Below are 5792 nucleotides of genomic sequence, written 5' to 3'. Positions count from 1 at the left end.
GTTAAACTTCTGGCTCTCGGGCCGGATGCGGGTTGAATATGGATGCTCGTATTCTGACCCATTTTTGACCAGGGTTTAGCTTGACCATCCGTGTTTTCCCCACTCAAAATAGTTGGCCTGTATTTACCATAGTCCTTTTGGAAATCGATATTAGAAAGTGGAATGCGTTAAAAAGTGAAGCGAATGAAAGGTGAATAAATTTTTGAGGATTCATTTATTTGTTTCTAAATTTTTTTTTTTTATGAAAGTTGTGAACAAGTATTACTTTATTATTTGGATAATATTAAAGTGAATAGAAAATATAACGGTTCACTTAATTGTCTTTATTTTTATTAAATAGGACATTCGGTCTAAATTAATTTATATTAAACAAATATTTTAGGTATTTTGAAAAACAAATAATAATATAAGAATTTAAATTAAAAAAAAAAAAGTTGCAGGACATAAAGATATTTATACCATTCTTATCAAAAGTTATTCATAAACATGTTTTATTTGTGAGGTAAAAGTAGGTATAATTGTATTTTCTAAAATTAAATTTTTTTCTTGTGTTTTTGTAATGAAATTTTACATGAAAGTTAGGTATTAAGAAAAGTTGCTTTCACACGAAATTTTCATTTTTCATGTTATTTAAATTTTTAATATTTAAAGAGTTTTTTTTTTTTAGCTGAATTTGCCACCCTTCTCTCTCATACCTCCGTCACACAATATTTTAACTAACCATACCAATTTTTCACAATGATCAAGTGTTAGTTCCAATGAGCCATAACAGGCATTTGACTTGATTTGGGAAATCAAATCCTATATCACATCGTAACACAAGTAAAATTGTTATAAATATAAGAATAAATATATTCATACACAATCAAAGAAACAAAGAAAGACATTTGTGAGATCTCGTTCAAAGTATGAAGTCAGTGATACAATATGATTCATATTTATAGGATGAGAAAGAGCATCTTTTGCCAACTTGCACGAATGGGAAAGATTGATTCTATATAGGAATGGCAAATTTCCCATCCCCGCCAGTCCCGTCCCGTTTATAATGGGAATGGGAACCCTTTTATGTAATGGGGATGAAAATGAGGGTAAATTTTGAAAACCCGCCGCGGCCAGGGATGGGGTAAATCCGCCCCGCCCCGTTTAAGTATTGAATTACTAATATACCCTTACATTTAACAATTTATTACTAAATTAGATTTATTATATATATGAAAACAAGAAAAATTATGTTTTTTTTTATAAATAATATATGTTAATCTGGGCCGGGGCCGGAGATGGGGATAAGAGGTCGGGGGCGGGTATGGGGGTGGTGATGAAATTTTAAGCAGGGATAGGGGCGGGAATGAGGATTGAAAAATTCAGCTGTGATGGGGATGGGGATGGGGATGGGGATGGGGAATGCGATCCCCGCCCCATTGCCATCCCTAATCCCATACTATAAATGATAAAAGTTTATTTGTAATGCATGCTAGCCTACAAATAGCATTACCACTTGCATATAGATTAAGTAATATACTTGTGTCACTTTGTTGTAATTATTACTTCTACAAATTGTAGCCCACAATTCATTTGCATACTTGTGAGCCCCATGACTATAAAACTCCCCCTTGGGGTCCATAATATTATATTAAGAATATGCCTCATTAAAAACTTGTCAGGAAAATCCACTAGGACAAAACCTGAGCGAAGGAAGAAGAGTACAATATTCTTGTGTGTTTGAAAAATTATTGCATGATTTTGAACTGCCTCAATAAAACTTTGCCAGGAAAATCCATTAGGACAAAACCTGTAGGGGTGGCAATTTGGGTTCGCGTGTCATAATCATGACGTGTCGAATTAGGGATATAACACTAAACAAGTCAACCTGAACACGACACGATTAATAATTATGTCACATATCCTAAACCCGAACACGACATGTTTATTAAACGGGTAACACGACACGACACGTGTAACCCGTTTAACATGTTTACCCGTTTAACCTATTTATGGTGTTTACCCACTTAACCTGTTTAAAGTGGCCAAAGATTAAAATACTAGCAAACATTACTAGAAAATTTGTACTGCAGTGATGTAGTCCAAAAGAGAGATTAAAAGCCAAAGATAAAGATTAAGTCACAAGTCATAAGTTACAGACCGAAATAAAGATAAGTCATAAGTTATTACAGACCGAAATAAAAATATTTAATAAAAATGTTAGGGTAACATGCAATCTTCTTAAAAACCAAAGATCCACAACTCAAAAACTTCCTTCTGGAATTTGCATGCACTCTTTTCTGAAACACCAAAAAGTAGAAATTCTTACAAAATAGGTAAGTGTAAAATAAGTTTAGATTAAAAATATATATATATATACATATATATATAAAAGAATGCAGGCAACAAATTATGTGAAAAATAAAACAAATGCAGATGACTTTTTTACCTAGTTGGATTTTAATGTTCGGTCACGCTAACATTGGAGGAACATTGGCCTTCAGCAGGGTCATCATTATTGATATTAAGTTTTATCACATTATCAATCAAGTCATCCATTTGAAGCTTTATTGTATCTATAGTAAAACATACACAAAAAATTTATTACTTCACTATTTTCTGCAATAATAAAAATATAGTTTGAAATTTATTATAAGTCATTTACCTTTCAAACTAAAAAGCCAATCCCTCGTGCATACCAAAACCTCCACATTTTCTGGTTTAAGTACACTACGATATTGATCAAGAGCCTGATCACCAACACTAAACGCAGACTCAGAAGCAACTGTTGTGATTGGAATGCTCAATATATCACGAGCCATTTGAGCAAGCACTAAATACCTAAACTGATTGGCTTTCCAATAGGTAAGCACATCAAAGTTCGTATTCTTATTGATTTTTGGTTCATCTAAATAGAGTTCCAACTCTGATTTTTGGACATTTCAAAGCAATTTATCATTCTCAAATGAGTCTGTTAGTCACTAATTGACTCTAGATGGGGGGTGAATAGAGTCAAGGAGCAATTTTTTCAATTTAAAAATTATATTTCTACCAAGCTGTTGAATATCAGTTTATTGAAATATTCAAGCAAAATAAAGCACAAAAATAAGAGAGATAGAGATAAGAGATTGCAAACAATGACTCGGTGATTTAGCGAGGTTCGGAAACTCCTACTCCTCGGCTCAAGATCCCCCTTGAGACTTCCCAAATTCACTAGAGCTTCTCCTTAATGGTGGAGAGCAAACCTTCACTTTTAAAACAAGATCTTGCTTCTCTTCTTTGCTAGGAGAACACCCTTCTCCTAGGCTTTCTTTTGGGTTACACCAACCCTTTACAATAGCTTTGAAATTTGAAGAAACAAGTGTACAAGAATCTCTCAAAGATAGATTACAGAGTTTAGCTCACAACTATTGAAAAGATGAATATACGTGCAGCTCAGAATTATTACAGTGATATGAAATAACAGAGAGGGAATGAAAGCTCAGAAAACTTCTTTAATGCTTTTCAAGGAATGATAGAATGTTCTCTGTTAAAAAAGATCATTTAGTTTGAAGACCAACCTCAGTATTTATAGAATAAACAGAGTTCAATATAGCTGTTAGAGGTTGTTGAGAACATTTAATGAAAATGTTTACGTTACAGTTCAAAACCCTAAAGAGAGCCGTTTCTTGAAAACCAAAGAGCCTGCTCTTTGTTCATTTTCCTTGGAAAGAGCCTGCTCAATAAAAACGTGAGCCTGCTCTTTATTTTGAAGATCCATTTTCGTAGCTTTCTTGGAACAAAAAGAGCCCTCTCTTTCTTTTGATTGAGCCCTCTCTTTTTCTTAAATACTTCTCAAAGACTTACTGGAGTTAAAGAAAAGAATCTTCTCAGAGCTCACTGAATAAGAGAAAAGAGCCTTCTCTTTGTTTTATGGAGCCTTCTCCATCTCACATTATGATACTTAATATGAAATTCTTTAAGTCCTGTGAATGTGATCATGAGCTGATTTTATTTTCTTTGAGAAATAAAATGGGAATGCAATGCATGGATTGAATTTTGAGCTTCAAATATATTCAAATTAACTTTGACATTAAATCTTAAGCTCTCACCATCTAATCTACCATTTTCTTCAATCTTTGACCATGATCGGTTAGCCTTTGATGGAGTACTTGAATAATCTTTTCTTGCAACTTCAATGCTTCCTTGAATCCATTGCTTGAGTACTTGGAATGCTTCTGGCTCAATATTGAGGATTGAATTAATTGATCAACTATATAGCACTCAAGGAAAATATTAGTACATAAACATCATTAATGGTTTGTAATCATCAAAATATAAGATTGACCTTTAGATTAAATCCTTAGGCCAACAATCTCCCGCTTTTTGATGATGACAAAACATTGATGTGTTTATTGTCAAAGTGGAGTTGCATTTTGAAATAATGCTCCCCCTATCAATAAGCATATCTTGAATTCATGTCAACAACAAATATTTGAAGAAAAATATGTCTCCCCCTATCAATGTGCGTCTATCAAAAATAGCAATGTAATAGAATAGACACAATATAGCCACAATATAGCATAGAACACATCTTTCTCCCCCTTTGTCATATCAAAAAAAAATCTTCCTTTATCAATGGGAAATACTGACCTTTGCATGAAATATCAAAATGGATAAAGAAAAGAGCAATTAAATAGCAAAGATGGCAGTGTATAGAAAACAGAAGGAGAATTAGAAGACAACTACCATATGAGTAGATAAAAGCAGAGTTCATGATAAGGAGTTCAAAATGAAATAACATAAGTAAATAGAACATATCGAAAAATATGATTCTCTAAAGCAAATATAGCAAATGAGACCACAAAAATAGGTTTTAGACGGGGGTGATACTGTGCTAAGGAGAAGGAGGTCTATTTCCTTTGCGAAATGCTTCAAAATCTTCATTAAGATAAGTGATGGACATATGCACTTTGTCAAGTTGTCTTTGCTGGTGTGCAAGAGTGGTTTGTTGTTCTTCAAGAGTGGCTTGATTTTGACGAGTAGCTTCGAGAATTTTCAATAAAAGATCACGATTGGTGCAATTTTCAGCTGGAACTTCATCCTCTTCAGCACTGTCATCACTGTCATGTTCTTCTTTATCCTCATCATCAACTTCCTCAATTTTTTCTCCTCTATCTCGAGCCTCTTCAAACCTCCGTTGCTTAGGATAGAACCACATACCATTTGAATCCCTTTTTAGCCCCATTGACGTAAGATTTAAAGCAGTGAGCATGTGTCTTGACCCTGGTTTAACTGCTTCAGAACTATCTAGCGGAACTTTCATATCCATGAATATGTGAGTGAGAACCATGGCATAATAAAGAGAGACCTTTTTCTTTCTCTTACAAGCAAGCAAATGATGAAATATTATGTATGCAAGATCAAAGGGCTTTCCATTTAAGACACACCAGATAAGGAAGACGTCCATGTGAGTGACTTTGGATCTACTGCCGGATTTTGGAAGAATGGAGTACATGATGATCTTGTGAATCAATCGGGCTTCCATGGTTAATTGCCTGGTGTTTACCACTTTTGTATTGGTTACACAGGAATCATAACTCATTTGCTGAATAGCTGTGAGTTTGTCAAAGCCGTGTCCAATAAACCATTTGGAAGGAGAATAGAATTAGATGCCATCCTCAAGTTTGAAAATTCGAGCAATGTTACTTCTATCAAGGTAAAAGTGAACTCCAGCTACATAACAATTAAGTTTGTCTTCTCCAGGACTTTCTTCAAGGTGAGTGTAAAATAATTTTACGAATTTTGGATAGTATTTGGTACTCAACCCAACA

Source organism: Cornus florida, unplaced genomic scaffold, assembly GCF_030987335.1.
Source record: "Cornus florida cultivar Cherokee Brave unplaced genomic scaffold, ASM3098733v1 CherokeeBrave_3.0.0_Hap2_Chr10, whole genome shotgun sequence".
Lineage (NCBI taxonomy): Eukaryota > Viridiplantae > Streptophyta > Magnoliopsida > Cornales > Cornaceae > Cornus > Cornus florida.
This window is presented reverse-complemented; position numbering follows the sequence as displayed.